Source organism: Lepidochelys kempii, chromosome 3 (genome assembly GCF_965140265.1).
Source record: "Lepidochelys kempii isolate rLepKem1 chromosome 3, rLepKem1.hap2, whole genome shotgun sequence".
Lineage (NCBI taxonomy): Eukaryota > Metazoa > Chordata > Testudines > Cheloniidae > Lepidochelys > Lepidochelys kempii.
The window spans coordinates 58,960,689-58,980,927 of record NC_133258.1 but is presented as its reverse complement, the minus strand read 5'-3'; the positions used below and the strand labels follow the sequence as shown (position 1 = coordinate 58,980,927).

Genomic DNA, 20,239 nt, shown 5'->3' with positions numbered 1-20,239 from the left:
ATTAAATTTCTCTTGTGTTTAGAGTGGAAAATAAATAATTTCACTAAGTATGAACTCATTGTTTTTTCTTGCCCATTACCTTTAGGATTGGGCCGGGGGAAAGTGAGGACTCTAAGCTCTTTAGAGTCAAGCTTTGTGAGACTAAAGCTTTGTAGTAAATGGAAGGTCTTTTTCAATTTATTTTTATTTGGTTTTGTAAATACATCTTGGACCATTTTCAGTTGTTTATCAACAGAGGAATATTTCTGGTATCCTTCCAGTTAATATTAACCAGTGAAATATAAAAGACTTTCTGGCAAAGAAAACTCAACTAAAATCACATGGCCTTTTAATTCTAATATAAAAATAGAATAAATATGACTTCTGTTGTTGAAGAAAATTTATTTTTTTGACTTTTACATAATATTATACAGACTGTGAACAATATGATTGTTTTATAACAGCATTATACAATATAGAGCCATCATTCACAGGCACCATTCAAGAAAAGGATTAGAAAAGCTAATGCTGAATAAAACATCACTTACAAACAGAAATAAACCATTCATGATCGAGTCTTAGAATGGAGATGTCCTGGTGGAAAATGTGCTTCGCAGGATTAAAATTTAAAAAATTATACTGGGTTGGAGCTTCAGATGTGTTCCAGTACAGTGGAATGGCACCGGGAAGTTACTAAATGAAACTGACAAATGTCCAAAGTAGATTGAATTTTCGAATTAATTGAACGCCCAGCGAAGCTGTGACACAATTGAAGTACAATCTCCTTTAAAGCAGAATGTGCATAAAAAGCTGAACACTTTTCTGGCTCTCTTGGTTCACCAGTTACTGTAAAAATGCACATCACACCTTTTCTAGGATAATAATGTCATAATATAGCACCTGTTGTTCAAGCACTTTTTATCTTGGGATTTCAAAATGCTTTGCAAATATGAATTGCAGCCCTCCTATGATGAAGGTAACTATTACTCATTCAGCAACTGGTAAATTGAGACACAGAGAGATCTGGTGGCTTGACAAATGCACACAATGAGACAATAGCGAAGTTGGGAATAGAACACAGGAATCCACAGATCTAATCACTATAGTCTTGTGACAAGACAACACACTAACTGTATCTGAAGCAAACTCTCTGAAATGTTGAAACCCTTGGAGTTAATCAGAAGTGCAGCCTAGTCATTCTAGTTAATATCACCTCCTACATTAGGAAATGACAACACACTTCCAAAAATTCCACATTTTTAGAAACTATGTTGTTATTCCTGAAATTTTTGTTTTCATGGATGTTTTCATGCTTATCAGAGAGGGAACTTTGTCATTGTACCAGTCTGTAAAGCTTAGAGTGTATCAATATTATGCAAATTAATTAATAAATTAGTAATGAATGGCAAAATTATTTAGAAATGTATGGTGAAATTTTCAAGCAACAGTTCCTGGAGCACTGCATCTTTTTTTTCAATTGTCTGTGGTATCACAGGATAGGAAAAACAAAATGAAGAAAGGAGAGAAAACAATAAGAAGGAATAATGGAAGAAAGATTTGGTTGGAAACTGAACTATGTGAGATGACTTAAAATGCATATCCCTTCCCTTAGTTCACTATTTGTTCAGTACTTGATCTGTACTTACAGCAGATGGCTATCTACAGATACAGTACATGTAGCCTAGTGACTAGAGTATTGGACTGAGATTAAGAAGACCTGGGTGTTATTCCTAGTTCTACCATTAGCGTACTGAGTGCCTTCAGGGAAGTCATTTCCCCATTAATAAAAAAGGGGATAAAGATGCCAGTCTCCTTTGTAAAGTGCTGAGGGAAAAGAGCTAAGTATTATTATATGACACTTTTATACATACTTGTACATTAATGACATCAAGATTTGGGGATCCCTAGCAGACATCCCACAAAAGTAAAGAGATAAGGTGAACTCCTAGTTTTTAGAATTTCTTAATCAGTTTAATAAAAAATACTGAAAAGTATGATTTCTAAATATGTACTCAGTTTAGGGAAGAAAATCAAGGGCTGCTTTGTGGGATTAAGATAAGAAACCTGATGTTGAATCATTTCTCGGAAGCCTCTTCTAACTTGTTTCCAGTGGAACTGCACAAATAAGAAAACTGGGACAGTCTTGCTTGTTAGCTAGGCCTGCCACCACATTACTTTTTGCAGAAACCATTGCCATCTGGAAAATGAATGATTCAGCTGCAGTGGAACAAGCACATCATCTGTATGAAACAGGAGAACAAGGAATAAAACCTCTGAATAAACAGTGAATATTTGTGGAGGTATTCTAGCTAGTTACAAAGCTGGATCAAAGGGTCCAAAGGGTTGTGATCCTGATCACCACGTGACCTGCATTTCAGCATCATGAGTCAGGATCTATGTTTATATGCATTATGCCCACAGCACTTGGAGAATGATAATGAATAACAAATAGATGACAGCATATAAAACCATGCATAACCTATCCAGTGAAAGCACAAAGGGGACATGTCATTTCAGTGCCTCCCAATTTGGGAAACTATGGTACATTGCCATGCTCCAAGATAACCTCTAAATTTTCAAAGTTCGGCACATAATTTTAGTTCCATAGGACCTAACCTGGATGTCATTATTAAGTTTTTACTTAATCCTTACTCTGGCCAACATCCCAGTGACTGAGTGAGAACTGAGAAAGGGCCTCAGGTTTTGGCCCACTATTAACGGCAGTGGGATTTGGGTACTAGGGTACCATTTCGAAAATCTATGCATAAAGGCTGTCTTTTCAGTATGTTTATGTTCACTTTGCAGGATATCAGTGAGTAGTCTAATGGCTCATATCACCTTCTTTCTGGATGAAATTCATCCCTCTGGAGAGGGCCAGTGTAAAATGATGGATCACTTAAGTTCTACATAAGCATTCGAGTTATGGAAGGTTTGCAATATTTGACACTCAAATGGCAAATATAAATCCTAGATTTTTACTTTTTCAATAATGGTAATTGTCTGCCCCAATCTGATTTCTTTGAACTGCTCAGACAATGGTCAGAGAGCAGAAACTTCCATATCTCCCCTTTTGAGATACCCCAATGTAGGGAGTCCCTGGGCAGATGCAGAGTCAGAGGAGACAGCTGCCCTGGGAATCAACAACAAAATGGCCATTATAACAAAGACAGAGCTTTAAAATCAGTGTAATATTTCTGCAGTGGAACGGTTTCCATGTTAACTGTTCCTCAGAATTTACAGTTAAGCCTAAGCACATCTAACAGATTGCAGATGAAACTATGCATCTGAATGGCAGTATTTAGTCAGCATAATACAAAAAACACTTTTCTTCAGTGCTTCTGGCTTGCCTATAGAAAGTTGGACAGACATCACAGCTGGCACTTACATTATTGTGTTTTTTTAGAAGGAAGTAACATTTTTGTGGGTTCTTTTTTAACCAGGGAAGGACAGAAGGAGAGTTGGCTGGACTTACCCTATATAGTTTGCAACTTATTTGGCTGCCAGAGTACAAATGCTAATTTTAATAAAGTAACTGGCTAAAACTGGGTTGATGAGCATGCCTGGGAATTTCATGGCAATATAAGTCTTTCCGCGAATAAAGTACCGAACAATTTTGGGTACTTTACTGCCTATAGACACTCCCAAAGGAGTGAAAAATACAATAAAAATGAGACTCCTTTCAGAAAGTCTTCCAGCAGGACATATTAGTGCTGTTTGTACATCTGATTTATTGAAAATTCAATCTGGAAATGTTTACTCTATTCAGTTTGCCTATGCAGAAGTCTCCACGCTATCCCTTTATGCGTGCACCCATACACTACAGGTATGTGAAATTTGTGCAGATACTCAGTATAAAGTCTGGAGCTTTAACAACAACGTTTTTGCATCAATGAGAGGGTTTAAAGTAACATACGATAAACTCATCTGTATTTACTTACACTTCTCCACTTTGTCTCGCCACCATTCTCCACTCATAACAAAAGAAACATGTAAAGCATTTTTTTAAAAATAACCGGTCTTGCGTATGAGCATACCTCTGGGCCTGGGCCCAGCCCCATTAAATACTTTGAGAATCATGTCTCTTTAAGAGCTAGTCTACTACTCAGGGCTCTCTCTCTCCCTCCCTCTCTCCGGTTTCACTTTCGATTTGAGCTCTGTCTCCTAGTTAGACATGCCGGAACAGGCTGGGTGTTAATTTCCATAAAGTATATGTTTCTCATACTCTGGTTTTGGACTCCTTCATCAGAACTCTAAAAAGAACAAGACATGGTACCAGAAAAGGCTGAACGTAAGTGGCTGGATCATATGGAGTGAACACTGAGAACGAGAAAATGGAACAACCAAAGGCTCCAGTGGAGCTGAATGTCTCCCGTCAGGTGGCAGACAACTGGAGGAGGTTCGAGCAGCAGTTCAGACTTTACTTGTGGGTGAGCGGCGCCATTGAGAAGCCAGTACAGTGAGGGATGAGGCGTTGGATGTCTATAATAGTCTGCAGTTGAGCCAAGCAGAGCAGGCTGATGATGAGACAGTGTAACCCATATACCTCCTGGGTGTAGTGTTCTGTCCCATCTAGTGGCTTCAAAACCACTTAGAGAGAGAGAGATTAATGAGTTTGCTCTACAGCCTGCACTAAGAGCCATGTGGGTTTTAGCTCAGGTTGTAGAAGCTCATGTGCTAAGCTCCAGAGGTCCCAGGTTTGATTTTGCCTGCCGACAACCGGGGTCTGTTGGCATTACAACAGTGCTCTGAAAGTTTGAGGAGTACTGCACTCCAAATAAAAATGAGACATTTGAGAGATATCAATTTCATATGAGGTCACAAAAAGAGGGAGGCTCATCTGAGGAATTTGTAAAGGATCTCAAACCGCTCAGCAATCATGTAGTTTTGGATGACTCACAGGGTATGTCTACACTGCAGTGTAAGCCCAGGGTCAGTAGAACTTGAATTAGGAGACCTTGGGGTAGGTAAGCTAGGATTTGAGCGTCTACACTCATTTGTAACCCCAGGTTAGGAATAGTTGAACTCTGGGTCCCAACGTGGGGTTCCATTGTCTACACTGCATTATGCAGGCCTGAGCCCAACCCCTCATATTCCAGGCTTCCTAGTACCTTCCCAAAATGCGGCTGCTCTAGTCCCTTGTTCATCATGTGGTGTGGGAAAACTCATCTGTCCACCAAACTTGACTGTCCAGAGAACAAATAACATCACCCTGTGGGATGCTTTTGGCAGCTGCCTAGAGCATGAGTACAATGGGGCCGCATCTACACTGCAGAGCAATAGTGCTTGAACCCACACCTGAGTTGACTCAGGCTCAGACCCACCATCCCCATGGGATTCTGAGATCTTGGGTGAAATTTGAAATTTGTGTGTAGACAGAAGGGGGATTAGGCTTCAGACTGAGTTTGAACCCAGAACTGCAGTGTAGACATATCTACAGGATCCCTAATTTGAGACCAGATAGTGCTGGGGATCAAAGACTCACATCCCAGAAAAAGATTGCTGGAGGATATTTATCTCAAGCTAGAGAAGGCAATCAGCATCTGCCAAGTAACTGACTCTCCAGACCAGCCTGAAGCTTTTGGAGGGAATGCAAGGCACTAAAACTGTGAACAGGAAAACAAATCCTCAGAGAAAAGAGAAGAGACAGAACAGAAATCCCTGGGAGAAAGCTGAGAAACACAATCAGAAAGAGTATGAAGAGGACAGTATAAAGAGCTGTGTACGCTATGGTAACAGACAAAGGCACCGGCTTTCTCTGGGCCGAGGGGGTGCTCAACCCCTAGGGTTGCCAGGTATCTGCTTTTTGACTGTAACGCCTGGTCGAAAAGGGACCCTGGCGGCTCTGGTCAGCATTGCCGACGGGGCTGTTAAAAGTCTGTTCGGCTGTGCTGCGAATCTAAGGCAGGCTAGTCCCTACTTGTCCTGGCACTGCGCTGTGCCCCAGAAGTGGCCAGCAGGTCTGGCTCCTATGTGGACAGGCCACAGGGCTCGACGTGCTGCCCATGCCCCGAGCACAACTCCCATTGGCCGGGAATCACAGCCAGTGGGAGCTGAGGGGACGGTGCCTGTGGGCGAGAGCAGCATGCAGGGCCTCCTGGGCCTGGCCCCCGGCCTAGGAGCCGGACCTGCTGGCCACTTCCAAGGCACAGCCTGGAGCTAGGACAGGCAGGGAACCTGCTATAGCCCCTCTATGCCACTGACTGGGAGCTACCCTAGGTAAGCCCACACCCCAACCCGAGCCCCAGCCACCTGACCCAGACCTGAGCCCCCCTCAAACCTGATGCCCCATCCTGTACCCTGCACCCCTCATCTCTAGCCTCACCCCAGAGCCTGCATCCTAGCCCAGAGCCTGTACCCCTTCCAAATCCCTCCTCCATGCCTCAACCCACAGGCCAAATCCCTCACCCCCCAGCCTGGAGCCCCCTCCTACAACCCAAAGCCCTCATCCACAGCCACACCCCCAGTCACAACCCCCTCCTGCACTCTGAACCCCTCATTTCTGTCCCTACCCCAGAGCCTGAATCCCCAGTTAGAGCCCTCACCCCTCCCGCACCCCAATCTCTCCCCCAGCCCAGTGAAAGTGAGTGAGGGTGGGGGAGAGCAAGCCACTGGGGGAGGGGGAATGTAGTGAGCGGAGGGCAGAGTCTGGGGAAGGGGAAGGGGGTGGGGCCTCAGGAAAGGGGCAGGGCTAGGGTGTTCAGTTTTGTGTGATTAGAAAGTTGGCAACCCTATCAACACCCCCGCTCCACCCCAGGCCTCGCCCCCACCCACCTCCTACCCCCAAATCCCCACCTTGCCTCTTCTCACCCCAGCTCTGCCCCAGGCTCTGACCCGACCCCTTCCCTCAAGCCTCACCCCCACCCCACCTCTTCCCACCCAGTTCCCACTCCACCCCTCCCCTGAGCACACCCCATCCCTGCTCCTCCCACTCCCTCCCAGCATCTCCTGCATGCTGCAGAACAGCTGATTGCGGCAGGTGGGAGGTGCTGGGAGGGAGTGGGAAGAGTTGATCAACGGGGCCACCAGCAGGCAGGAGGCGCTGCTGGGGGAAGGGGGAGAGCTGGCTGCTGGTGGGTGCTAAGCACCCGCTAATTTTTTTGGCGCACCCATGGGGTCGGTGCCTATGGTAACAGCCATAGACTGCAGCAGTGTCACACCTTAGGACAATGTTGCAACAAGTGCAAGAAGTTAAATCATTCAAGAGTTTGCAGACAAGAGGAGCATGGGTCCAGAAAGAAACAAACTGTACATTTGCTGCACAGAGAGGAGAATCACAACAGTGCAAGCAAGAATGAAGAAAACCTTTTCAGAGAAATTTTGCAAGAAGTAACACCTTCAAATGACTGGACTATTACACTGGAAATAATTGGAATCCCTGTGACTTTTAAATTGGACAGTAGAGCACAAGCCAGTGTTATACCAGACTCTATAAATGATTTGGAGGGGAAAAAAAAACACGCAAAAAACAAAAAAAACAAATAATTCACAGCAACCAGATAAAGCTTAGAACTTACAGTGGGGAGCTGATTCCTACTGTTGGTGAATTTGACCTGGGGGTAAAGATAAAAGATAACAATGAAAATATTACATTTGTTATTATGCGTTGGAAGCATATACCTATAGTAGGGTATAAGACATGTCAGGTATTAGACCTTATTCAGAAAGTATGTGCCATAGAAGGGCAGGAGCAGATAAAAATTGAAGATAAATTTCAGTATGTCTTTCGGGGATTGGGAAACTGACCACAGAGTATAAAAATGAGCTGTCAGACCCCAATAGTTCCACGATATGTGCTCCTAGGAATGTTCCTCTGGCTCTAAAAACTCCCCCAAAAAACAAAAAAAGGAACTAGATAAATTGGTTGCTTGAGGCATTATTGAGAGAGTGAAGGAACTCACAGAGTGGGTCCATTCTCTAGTTATCATGCACAACAAACAAACAAACAAACCAAACAAACAAACAAAACAACTCATCACCTATGCTTAGACCCAAAGGCACTCAATGAATATATAAAAAGGGAACATTTCCCATTCCCACAGGGAAAAACATGTTGGAGAAATGGCACAGACTAAAAATTTCTCCACATTAGATGCATCAGCTGGGTTTTGGCAAGTTCCACTAGAAAATGCTAGCACATAGAATCATAGAAGATTAGGGTTGGAAGAGACATCAGGAGGTCATCTAGTCCAACCCCCTGCTCAAAGCAGGACCAACACCAACTAAATCATCCCAGCCACAGCATTGTCAAGCCAGGCCTTAAAAACCTCTAAGGATGGAGATTCCACCACTTCCCTAGGTAACCCATTCCAGTGCTTCACCACCCTCCTAGTGAAATAGTGTTTCCTAATACCCAACCTAGACCTCCCCCACTGCAACTTGAGACTGTTGCTCCTTGTTCTGTCATCTACCACCACTGAGAACACCCTAGCTCCATCCTCTTTGAACCCCCCTTCAAGTAGTTGAAGGCTTCTATCAAATCCCCCCTCACTCTTCTCTTCTGTGGACTAAATAAGCCCAGCTCCCTCAGCCTCTCCTCATAAGTCATGTGCCCCAGCCCCCTAATCATTTTTGTGATCCGATGAAGTGAGCTGTAGCTCACGAAAGCTTATGCTCAAATAAATTTGTTAGTCTCTGAGGTGCTACTCTGAAAACTAATATTTTTTGTTATCCTCTGCTGGACTCTCTCCAATTTGTCCACATCCTTTCTGTAGTGGGGGGCCAAAACTGAACACAATACTCCTGTTGTGGCCTCACTAGTGCTGAATAGAGGGGAATAAGCACTTCCCTCAATCTGCTGGCAACACTCCTATTAATGCAGCCCAATATGCCATTAGCTTAATTGGTTAGTCTCTGAGGTGCCACAAGTACTCCTTTTCTTTTTGCGAATACAGACTAACACAGCTGCTACTCTGAAAAGGGCACACTGTTGACTCATGTCCAGCTTCTTGTCCACTGTAATCCCCAGGTCCTTTTCTGCAGAACTGCCACTTAACCAATCAGTCCCCAGCATGTAGCAGTGCATAGGATTCTCCCATCCTATGTGCAGGACTCTACATCTGTCCTTGTTGAACCTCATCAGATTTCTTTTGGCCCAATCCTCCAATTTGTCTAGGTCACTCTGGACCCTAACCCTACCCTCCAGTGTATCTACCTCTTCCCCTGGCCTAGTATCATCTGTGAACTTGCCAAGGGTGCAATCCATCCTATCATCCAAATCATTAATGAAGATATTGAACAAAACCGGCCCCAGGACCAACCCTTGGGGCACTCCACTTGATACCAGCTGCCAACTAGACATCAAGCCATTGATCACTACCCCTTGAGCCCAATGATCTAGCCAGCTTTCTATCCACCTTGTAGTCCATTCATCCAGCCCATACTTCTTTAACTTGCTGACAAGAATATTGTGGGAGACCATATCAAAAGCTTTGCTAAAGTCAAGGTATATCATGTCCACCGCTTTCCCCATATCTATAGAGCCAGTAATCTCATCTTAGAAGGCAATCAGGTTGGTCAGGCATGACTTGCACTTAGTGAATCCATGTTCACTGTGTCCTGTTCACCTTCCTCTCCTCCAAGTGCTTCAAAATGGATTCCTTGAGGACCTGCTCCATGATTTTTCTAGAGACTGAGGTGACGCTGATTGGCCTGTAGTTCCCCGGATTCTCCTTCTTCCCTTTTTTAAAGATGGGCACTATATTTGCCTTTTTCCAATCATCCAGGACCTCCCCTGATCGCCACAAATTTTCAAAGATAATGGCCAGTGGCTCTGCAATCATATCAGCCAACTCCCTCAGCACCCTCGGATGCATTAGATCCAGCCCCATGGACTTGTGTATGTTCAGCTTTTCTAAATAGTCCTTAAGCTGTTCTTGTGTATGTCCAGCTTTTCTAAATAGTCCTTAAGCTGTTCTTTCACCAATGAGGGCTGCTCACCTCCCCCCCTAACTATGCTGCCCAGTGCAGCAGTCTGGGAACTGACCTTGTCTGTGAAGACTGAGGCAAAAAAAACATTGAGTACTTAAGGTTTTTCCATATTACCTGTCACTAGGTTGCCTCCCCCATTCAGTAAGTGTCCCATACTTTCCCTAATCTTATTGTTGCTAACATACCTGTAGAAACCCTTCTTTTTACCCTTCACATCCCTTGCTAGCTCCAACTCCAATTGTGTTTTGGCCTTCCTGATTACACCCCTGCATGCTTGAGCAATATTTTTATACTCCTCCCTAGTCATCTGTCCAAGTTTCCACTTCTTCTAAACTTCCTTTTTGTGTTTAAGCTTACCAAAGATTTCTCTGTTAAGCCAAGCTGGTTGCCTGCCATATTTGCTAATCTTTCTGCACATCAGGATGGTTTGTTCCTGCACCCTCAATAAGACTTCTTTAAGATAGAGCCAGGCCCTCCTGGATTCCTTTCCCCTCATATTAGCCTCCCAGGGGATCCTCCCCATCAGTTCCCTGAGGGAGTCAAAGTCTGCTTTTCTGAAGTCCATGGTCTGTATTCTGCTGTTCTCCTTTCTTCCTTTTGTCAGGATCCTGAACTAGACCATCTCATGGTTACTGCTGCCCAGGTTACCACCCACTTCTACTTTCCCTACCAATTCTTCCCTGTTTGTGAGCAGCAGGTCAAGAGGAGCACAACCCCTAATTGGTTACTCCAGCACCTGCACCAGGAATTTGTCTCTAGCACTCTCTAAAATCTTCCTGGATTGTCTGTGCACTGCTGTATTATTCTCCCTGCAGATGTAAGGGTGATTGAAGTCTCCCATGAGTACCAGGGCCTATGATCTGTAAATTTCTGTTAGTTGTCCTAAGAAAGTCTTGTCTACCTCATTGCCCTGGTCAGGTGATCTATAGTAGACACCCACCACTACATCACCCCTGTTGCTCTCACCTTTAAACTTAACCCAAAGACACTCAACAGGCTTTTCTCCAGTTTCATACTGGAGATCTGAGCAATCATACTATTCACTTACATACAGTGCAACTCCTCCACCTTTTCTCCCCCTCCTGTCCTTCCTGAAGAGTTTATACCCATCCATGACAGTGTTCCAGTCATGTGAGTTTCCCCACCAATTCTCTGTTATTCCAATCACATCATAGGTCCTTTAAAAGAAAAGGAGTATTTGTGGCACCTTAGTGACTAACAAATGTATTTGAGCATAAGGTTTCGTGAGCTACAGCTCACCAGGACTTCCAATTCTTCCTTCTTGTTTCCCAGGATTCTTGCGTTCCTGTACAGGCACCTAAGATAACTAGCAGATTGCCCTGCTTTCTCAGTATGAATCAGGAGGCCTCCCCGGTTGCACCCTCCTCCTTGTGTTTCCTCCCGGTGTCCCACTTCCCCCCTTACCTCAGGGCTTAAATCTCCATCCCCCGGTGAACCTAGTTTAAATCCCTCCTCACGAGGTTAGCCAGCCTGCCTGCGAAGATGCTCTTCCCTCTGTTAGGTGGTCCTGCACTTAGGACGGAAGAATCCAATGCACCGCTACAGACTAGGGACGGAATGGCTAGGCAGCAGTTCTGCGGAAAAGGACCTAGGGGTGACAGTGGGCGAGAAGTTGGATATGAGTCAGCAGTGTGCCCTTGTTGCCAAGAAGGCCAATGGCATTTTGGGATGTATAAGTAGGGGCATAGCGAACAGATCGAGGGACGTGATCGTTCCCCTCTATTCGACATTGGTGAGGCCTCATCTGGAGTACTGTGTCCAGTTTTGGGCCCCACACTACAAGAAGGATGTGGATAAATTGGAGAGAGTCCAGCGAAGGGCAACAAAAATGATTAGGGGTCTGGAACACATGACTTATGAGGAGAGGCTGAGGGAGCTGGGATTGTTTAGCCTGCAGAAGAGAAGAATGAGGGGGGATTTGATAGCTGCTTTCAACTACCTGAAAGGGGGTTCCAAAGAGGATGGCTCTAGACTGTTCTCAATGGTAGCAGATGACAGAACGAGGAGTAATGGTCTCAAGTTGCAGTGGGGGAGGTTTAGATTGGATATTAGGAAAAACTTTTTCACTAAGAGGGTGGTGAAACACTGGAATGCGTTACCTAGGGAGGTGGTAGAATCTCCTTCCTTAGAGGTTTTTAAGGTCAGGCTTGACAAAGCCCTGGCTGGAATGATTTATCTGGGAATTGGTCCTGCTTCGAGCAGGGGGTTGGACTAGATGACCTTCAGGGGTCCCTTCCAACCCTGATATTCTATGATTCTATGATTCTATGATTCCATCTCTTTGAAGCAATCCTTCTTCCTGGAACAACATCCCATGGTCGAAGAATCCAAAGCCCTCTCTCCAACACCATCTGTGCAACCACGCATTTACCTCCACAATTCGATGGTCCCTACCTGGGCCTTTTCCTTCAATAGGGAGGATGGACAAGAACACGACTTGCGCCTCAAACTCCTTTATCTTTCTCCCCAAAGCTCTGTAGTCTGCAGTGACTTGCTCAAGATTGTTCTTGGCAGTATCACTGGTGCCCACGTGGAGAAGTAGGAAGTGTTTGTGTATGTTTGTGTTGTTTAACATATCATACAGGAGATTCTGCTTTCACAAATTATGCTCAGCACCAGAAGTGTTTCACAGAATTGTACAACAAATATTTGATGGCATTGAAGGTACCAAAGTATTTATTAACAATGTTTTAATATGGGGATGTACAATGAAGTAACATGACCAGAGACTTCAGAGAGCTCTGTAAAGAGTTTGTTTTGCAGGGTGAAAATTAAAAAAACAACAAAAGTTTAAATTTAGAGTCAGGGAAATAACATATTTGGGCCTAATATTAACAGAGCAAGAGGTACATCTAGACCAAACAGGGTACAGGGGATTACCAATATACTATCTTGCACAGGTAAAGATGGAGTACAAAGTTTCATGGGTATGATAAACTTGGTGGGGAAGTTTATACCTAATATGGCTGCTAAAACCGGAAAGTAAGGAATATTATTGCATAAAAATGATCAATGGATTTGGGAGGCACATCACAATAAGAAATTTGAGAAACTAAAACAGTTAATAGAACAGGCTCCAGTACTTAGAGTCTATGACAGCAAACATCAGCCGAAACTGTCAAGAGATGCCTCTGGGGAGGGTCTTGGGACAGCACTTCTTCAAAAGTATAGTGAGTACTGGAGACATGTAGCATATGCTTCCAGAGCTTTAACTAACACTGAAGGTCAGTATGCACAAACTGAGAAAGAGGCTTTGGCTGTGGTACATGGATGCAAGAAGTTCCATATTTTCCTGTATGGGAGACCAGTATTACCAGAAACAGATCACAAGCCACTGGTGGCAATAGCAAAAAAAGGATTAGCAGACACTCCTCCTAGATTGCAGAGATTATTCTTTCAGTTGCAGCTATATGATCTAAAATTAAAATACAAGCCTGGGAAACATTTAATGGTGGCAGTCACTCTGACTAGAGTTTATGACAGAGCAATAATAGAATCAAGAATAGATTCAGACAGTGTGCATGTGAACCTGTTAAGAAAATGTGTCCAGTTTCAGATGAAATGTGGACTCTAGTTGCTGACACCACAGCACAAGATGTAACTTTACAAAAACTGAAACAAGCATTAATGCAGGGTGGCCTGTATGGAACATGTCCAGTCCTTATCACCACTTTGAAGGAAAATTGTCAATAAGAGAGGCGATATTGTTCAGGGGCACCAAACTTGTAGTTCCCCAAAATTACATCAGAATATGTTACCCAGGATACATGAAGGTCACATTGGTATTGAAAAATGCAAAAGAAGGGCTAGAAATGTTCTGTATTAGCCACAAATGAATATAGATATAGAAAAAAAACATGGTTTGTGAAAAGTGCCAAAAATATAGAACTAGCCAAACAACACAGCCTATGGTGGTAACTGAAGAAATGTTGGCACTCTGGTCCAAAGTAGGCATGGATCGGTTTACTTATGATGGCAAGAAATACATATTGGTTCTGGATTATTATTCTCACTTTCCAGAAATAACAAGATTTGAGAACTCTACTGAAAACATGTTGTTAAGACTATCAAATCTATCTTTGCCAGGCATAGCATACCAGAAGTGGTCATGTCAGACAATGGGCCACAATTTGATGGTTATGAGTTCCAATGTTTTTCAAGAGACGGTAGAGGCATCTAACACAGACAATCCGGCTTAGAATCATAGAATATCATAGAATCATAGAATATCAGGGTTGGAAGGGACCCCAGAAGGTCATCTAGTCCAACCCCTGCTCGAAGCAGGACCAATTCCCAGTTAAATCATCCCAGCCAGGGCTTTGTCAAGCCTGACCTTAAAAACCTCTAAGGAAGGAGATTCTACCACCTCCCTAGGTAACGCATTCCAGTGTTTCACCACCCTCCTAGTGAAAAAGTTTTTCCTAATATCCAATCTAAACCTCTCCCACTGCAACTTGAGACCATTACTCCTCGTTCTGTCATCTGCTACCATTGAGAACAGTCTAGAGCCATCCTCTTTGGAACCCCCTTTCAGGTAGTTGAAAGCAGCTATCAAATCCCCCCTCATTCTTCTCTTCTGCAGGCTAAACAATCCCAGCTCCCTCAGCCTCTCCTCATAAGTCATGTGTTCCAGACCCCTAATCATTTTTGTTGCCCTTCACTGGACTCTCTCCAATTTATCCACATCCTTCTTGTAGTGTGGGGCCCAAAACTGGACACAGTACTCCAGATGAGGCCTCACCAATGTCGAATAGAGGGGAACGATCACGTCCCTCGATCTGCTCGCTATGCCCCTACTTATACATCCCAAAATGCCATTGGCCTTCTTGGCAACAAGGGCACACTGCTGACTCATATCCAGCTTCTCGTCCACTGTCACCCCTAGGTCCTTTTCCGCAGAACTGCTGCCTAGCCATTCGGTCCCTAGTCTGTAGCTGTGCATTGGGTTCTTCCGTCCTAAGTGCAGGATTCTGCACTTATCCTTATTGAACCTCATCAGATTTCTTTTGGCCCAATCCTCCAATTTGTCTAGGTCCTTCTGTATCCTATCCCTCCCCTCCAGCGTATCTACCACTCCTCCCAGTTTAGTATCATCCTGCTTCATTGGCAGGTCCTCTAAAACATGGGTTTTCACCAGCAAACCTTTTATTTAACAGGGAGTTCAAAACAAGATTACCTAATTTTGTAGTAGCAGATGATAAACATAATAGTGACATGAATAATTATAGGATAAATAACAAATGTAAACAAAGACATTATTATGATAAGAGGTCACAGGAACTGATGTTTTTGCTACCACATGAGAGGGTTTGCCTGTATGATGGTAAAACATGGATACAAAAAGCAGTGGCCTCTCATGAGGTAACTCCTAGGTCATACAAAGGGGTCACTAATGAAAGTTGAATTTTAGACAGCATAGGAAGCACCTTCAACACATCACAGACGGAACGGAGGACAAGGAGACAGGGCCCAACTCTACAGTGTCTGAACCGGAGAGGGACATGGAAGAAACAGAAAAAAGATTAAACAAAGCAATGCAGACCCTAAGGTGTCAGAGGACACAGCAAAAACTTATTGAAAATTGTTAGAGTTTGCTGAGGTTTTCCCCATTGCAGAAGTACTGGTACTGGTTGTTAAAACTGGATGACGATAAAGCTGTGTGTATCATCACTTGGAAAGGGCAGAAGTGAGGGTCTTCAATAAAGAAACCTCTTTCTCATATACTAGTGTTCTTCAGAACACTAAAAAAGAACAATACAACTGTATGGGGCTCTGTGCAGGCGTAAGTGTCTGCCTACCGCAAACAGTTTGCAGATTCGGTGCCTAGATATTCAGTGGATTTTTGTTGCTCTACATAATATTTTTATGTTGCGGTAATCAGTAGAAAAAGTAGAATCAGGAAATGAAAAGGGAACAAGACAGTGTCATGGGAGAGGCACTGCATAATTACTGAGCCTGGAAGGATTAGTAACTCAGAATCAGGATGGGGAGGACTGAGAGCTGGTATAATGAAACATCAGAGTTTTAATCCCAGGTCTGCTATTGACTCTATCTCTGCCCTTGGGAAAGTTGCTCAACTTTCCTGCTTTAGTTTCCCTGTCTATAAAAGGGAGCAATACTTACCTACCAACCAGGGGTTTGTGAAGATTAAGTTACATTGAAAAGTGCTTTGAGGTCCTTGTTCTGTAAGTGTAAAATATTATGCAATTATTTATTTATTCATTTATTTATTTAGCAAAGACTTCATGTAACAGTTAGTATTAGCTAGGGGTGGGTGAACCGGGTAGGCCAAAAATAATAATAGCATTGAACCTTTGCTGAACCTCTAATTGATCCTCTGAGACTTGAAAAAAAATTGTTTAATGTTCTTTTGATAATTTTTCATTTTTATGTGCCTCTAGACTTCCCAGGTCCTGTGGACCACAAAAGCAGATGTGCTGAAATACAAGTACCACAAGAAGGTTGCATTTGCTGTGTGTCTGGCCTGAACAGAAGCCAAAGATATCAGAAATCCCATCAGAGTTCCTATTTGCACAAGATTTCCAGCCTATTTTTGCAGACCGGTTTGTCCTTCATTAATAGCAACACATTTCTTCTCTGACTCTAACCAAACTCTGGTAGGAAACAGCAGAACCCAAATATACTCTATGTGCTATCGAGTCCAAATCCTATAAGGCGCTGAGTCGGGCTCTGAGGAGAGAGGCAATTCCATTGTACAGAGGATTTCAATATTATGAAATTTGGTTTCATTCCAATTTGTAATGAAAATCAAAACTTGTGAAATGCTCAGCTGGGGGAATGGGCCTGGCAGGCTGCCCCAGAGCCATGGACTGCCAAGCCCAGGCAGCTGAGGAGCCAGGCAGATGAGTTGTCAGGAACTCATGCAGGCTTCAAAACCTACCTGGAAGGCTGGGTTCTGTCAGAAATCAACCTGATTTCCATTGGAACTTTGTCCACATCAAACTGTCTCTGAGAAAAAATTAAATGTCAACAAATTGGCATATTCAGATGAAAAAAATGTTTTGTCACAATTTCTTTGCCTACATCTAGTGCTGAGCACCTCCTGTGAGATGAAGAGGGCTCTTAGTTCCCCTCAAAATCACAGGCACCAGAAGGTGAGGGAATTTGTCCTTCTCTGAGTGTCCCCAAAGTTGATTCTTCTTTATTTAGATTAGAGGAACAATCCTAGTATCAAAAACAGCAAGACTCAGGTAAATACCCTGGCCAAAGAAACAATAGCATTTCTCCAGCTACACACATCAGCATGCAAAATAAGGGCCACTACAGGGGTGTCATGGCTGTGCCTGGATCCATGGGCAAAACGTGGGCTATATTCACTTGTGGGGATGGAAGATTGCTTCCAAAAATATGTTCTAATTCTCCGTATCTCTTCCTGTTACTTTGAACATTGGGACACATAAGCCTTCATTCAGCATCTAACTCTTGCAGCTGTTAGCCCTGCTGTGGAAAGTTGTTGTCATGACTATTAATTGCATATGAGTCTCACATACAGTATGTTAAAGAAAAAAATGACGGCTAGCTTTTGAAAGCATCAGAACCACTACAGTTATTTAACAGATCATTCCAACACTCCACAGCTAAGGGCAGGAAGTAAAAGAGAATACTGTTTCCAGTTGAAACTTTGGAGCTATCGAGGTAAGTAGAAAATAGTGACACAAATTAGAATTCATCCATGGGTTTACATCTCTTCCAGAAGTCAGCAACTGAACACAAAGCCCTGTTATGTCCTGAAGGGCATTTGTTCAGTACTGATTCAGAGGGCAGAATGTACTCTTAGATTTCCTTAGAGGACTCCATTCAAGTGCTAACCGGAACCAACCCTTCTGAACTTGTGAGATATGACAGGACACAGCTTGAGTGGTATGGCTGCACGATATTAATATAAATTGCAGGAGATACATACATATAATTTCTAGCATCATGAATTCCTTCTTCATTTTACTTTGACATCTTTTGCAGTACAGTCTCCAGAAGCTGGAGGGATATTTATGATTTGCTTGTAAAATCTGAAAAAAGAGTTTATTTATTAATTCTCACTACTTCCCCAAAACTACTTTAAAATCTGTTTGCCTAGACCCCACTGCCATTACCTGGCATACCTCTATTTTGACTAGATTGGATTACCGTAATTCTCAGTTGACTGTTATGCTAGATAGCTCCAACTATTTGCAAAAGCTGTAGCTAGCTGCTGTCTGAATACTCAGAGTCCAAGAATCATATCATTCCCATCTCATAAAACTTACATTGGCTTCAGATTCTTCAAGTAGATACTGTGCTGACTACTTTGCTGGATACTTCAGAACACCTCTACATCTCATCGTTTTGTATTGTCACTCAGGTTATCAGCTAGTGACACTTCTCAATCCTTGGCAATGTTGCTTTAAATTTCTAGAGCAACTTGCTCTAAATTCTGTACCATTTGCAATGTTCACCTAAATGACAGGGCGTTTAAATAATATTGAGGACTTTGCCTTAACATGATCATGAGATATAAACATGTGGGAAAATGGGTACAAATGGTTGATTCATGCTTTGAAAACCTGAGTGGCACTCTGAACTTGGAAGAAGACCCCCAAATCAGCACTTTTGGTACTGATTTTATGATGTTGTGACTTCATTGAAAACAATAAGGACACAATGGCATAAAACTGGTTTAATAGAGTGGTGAATGGGGTTCTAGATTTTTTCTTCATTCCTCATTTCCTAATTTTTTTTTCTCACAAGCGTATTTAAGTAATACAGTTGTGTGACCTGGTTTGTTTGATAAAGCTACAGTGGTTTTACTTACATTGTTTTTAAAAATGATTTAGTTAAACTGGTGCAAACTCAACATGGACAACAAGGCAGGAGGAGGAGGAGGAGCAAAGTGGGAGCGAGGGTGCTGAGGCGGAGGAAGACACCCCGGAATCCCTAGATGCATGCAGCCAGGAGCTGTTCTCAAGCCAGGAGGAGGGTAGCCAGTCGTGGAGGCCGGTGCTTGGGGAAGGACAAACACCAGAGGAGGTCCTCGGTAAGCAGCTTTAATTTTTGGAAGGAAGTTATTTCATGCTGACTCTTGGGGTGAGGAGGGTTAGGGCTGCATGCATGCCTAGACGCAGAATAGGACGTTGATGTGCTCTCTCACATCACTGTAAGCAGTCTCTGTGATCTCTTCAAAGGTCTCATCCAGAACTTGGGCAATGCGCTTGCGCAGGTTTCTTGGAAGAGCCATTGTGGTTCTTGTCCCAGTGAGGCTAACTTGTCTGGGCCACTGTGTCGTAAGGGGCGGGTGGACCATTGCTGTGCACAGGCAAGCTGCATATGGGCCAGGGCAGAAGCCGCATTGCCGTAGAAGACCCTCCCTTGCTTCCTACGTCACCCTCAGCAGTGAGATATCTTCCAGGACGAACTCCTGTGGAAAATGTGGAGACAGTGTTCAGTATAGGGTTCCCCTGCTGCTCTTGGCTCTCCCCAAGGCACAGAAACCCAGAGGACAGTACAGCCGTGAAACAATCAGTCACGCTTAACCCTGTGCTTACTCACCATTTTGGGGCTCCTGTGGGTTATCTGTGCTTGCTTTGGGACAGGCAAATTATACTATTGTGTAGACTGTGCTTGCTCTTAAGTACGGGGGAATCATTGCTCTGTCTGGTGTGAACAATGCTGCCTCTGTTAAGTGTTGCATTTTGCCTTTACTGATGCAACCTTGAAATCTCAGCCATCTGTGTTATCACCAGACCAAAGACTCCAAAGAATCAGAAAGAGGCCACGTAGAAGCAAGGAAGACATGTTGCATGAAGTAATGCAGCATTCAAGTATTGAAAATCAAAAAGTGCAGGAGTGGTGGGAGAGTGAAAGGAGGATCCGCCAGCAGAATGAGGAGCGCCGGCACAAAAGTGCGGTGCTCTGGCAGCAAAGCACGGATCAGCTGATAAGCATAATGGAACGCCAACGAACTCTATCCAGGCACTCGTAGCCATGCAGGCAGAGCACTACCATGCCCGCCCCACCCTGCGTCACTTGTCCCAAAACTTTTTCCCTTGTTCCCACATCACCTCTAACCCGCTTTCCCAGAGGCCCTTTAAATGGCCAAAAGCACACTCCACAGTCATTCTGCACCAGCTCAGCCTGTTGTTGAACCACTCCTTGCTGCTGTCAAGGTTCCCTGTGTAGGGTTTCATGAGCCATGGCATTAAAGGGTAAGCAGGGTTTCCAAGGATCACAATGGGCATTTTGACTTCCCCTACGGTGATCTTCTGATCTGGGAAAAAAGTCCTGGCTTGCAGCTTTCTGAACAGGCCAGTGTTCCAAA

At 43.8% G+C, this 20,239-nt stretch overlaps 1 long non-coding RNA gene across 1 annotated transcript in view; it reads left to right on the top strand.

Annotated features, from left to right (window-relative positions):
• The first annotated feature begins 4,123 nt into the window (after positions 1 to 4,123).
• The window catches only part of LOC140908709 (uncharacterized), a 34,810-nt gene continuing 18,694 nt past the window's right edge, over positions 4,124 to 20,239 (top strand). The window contains exons 1-3 of the long non-coding RNA XR_012157967.1: positions 4,124 to 4,406; positions 16,329 to 16,544; positions 18,759 to 18,958. This is a non-coding gene — a long non-coding RNA (uncharacterized lncRNA). The remainder of the gene's footprint in view (positions 4,407 to 16,328; positions 16,545 to 18,758; positions 18,959 to 20,239) is intronic.